Genomic DNA, 1241 nt, shown 5'->3' with positions numbered 1-1241 from the left:
TGATGTTTGGTATTTCTTTTCTTATCTGTTGGTAAACACATGATCACATGGTTTCAAAAGCCAGCCCTGAGCTGTTACAAGAAGGTGTTAATGGGAAGAACTGGAGAGGGGGAGAGTTGTGATGAGTGAAGGAAAAGGATTTAGGAAGTGAAAGTATCAAATGTTGATCAAAAATGGAACAAGAAAATGAATCAAGGTCTCCTATTGTCCTTGTTTTATTTATGGTGAAGACAAGATGAAGAATTGTTTGCAGGCATTCATTAAAGAAAATATTATTAGCCTTTTAAGACCACTAAGAATGTATCATCTTAACACAGCACTTGTTGCTTTCCCATGTTTTTATCTGTGATGTTTTAGAAAGGACTGGGATTCTTAAAACCTGCCCCATCGGTGAAGAGGACAAATGCTCTTGAGGAAAAAATGGTTTTGTGCTCTTGGTGCTTGTTTGCTGTAGTTGGCATTCTTATTTTGTTATATATGATTGGTTTGTAATGGTGTGAGATTTGCAGAAGGCCTTGACATTCCAACAGTTTAGAGCTGAGAAAATGTGATGCAAATTGGACTACAGCTTTTTGCTGAGGATTAGAGTTGGGCTTTGAGGAAGGAAAGAGTCTTTGAGAGCTTTGGTCCTGCTGACAGATAAAAAAGAAACTGTGTTATCTGTACCATCCAGGAACGATTGGCAACATTCCCCTGGAAAGCTATGAAGGGAAAGTGGTATTTTGAGGAGAAACTAATTGTTTACTCAAATCCTAAAGCCAGTGGTGCTAATGAATTAGAGAGCAGGGCAAGTTGCTCATGTAGCCAGATGCTTTTTGCTGCCTGTGAGCAATGGAATTGCCAACAAGTCACGAGAGTGATGAGGGGAACACCTGCTTCTGACTTTCTGGAAAGGAGTGAAAAAACTGCCAGGGTGAAAAACCCTAGTCGATGCCTACTGGCTGTGGGGCGATGCTGCCGACAGGTGTGGGGCAGATTTGCTCTCTAGTGTCGCGTGAGATAAGGCCCAGCTCCATCCAGTACCCTTGTGCCTAGATGAAGCTCTAGTTGGGCTTTGGCCCTTCTAATTTTCTCTCTGCATAACCTCATGACATCCTTGTAGTCCTCCTGAGCTGCCTGCCCCTCCTTCAAAAGGTCATAAATCCACTTTTTTTTTTTCCTGAGTTCCAGGCAAATCTGGAGCCCCGTTGCCAGCACTGACGCGTTTTTTGTTTCACACCTCACTTAATCTCTCCATCCCT

Source organism: Apaloderma vittatum, unplaced genomic scaffold, assembly GCF_000703405.1.
Source record: "Apaloderma vittatum isolate BGI_N311 unplaced genomic scaffold, ASM70340v1 scaffold5185, whole genome shotgun sequence".
NCBI lineage: Eukaryota > Metazoa > Chordata > Aves > Trogoniformes > Trogonidae > Apaloderma > Apaloderma vittatum.
Note: the sequence above shows the minus strand (reverse complement) of the source record.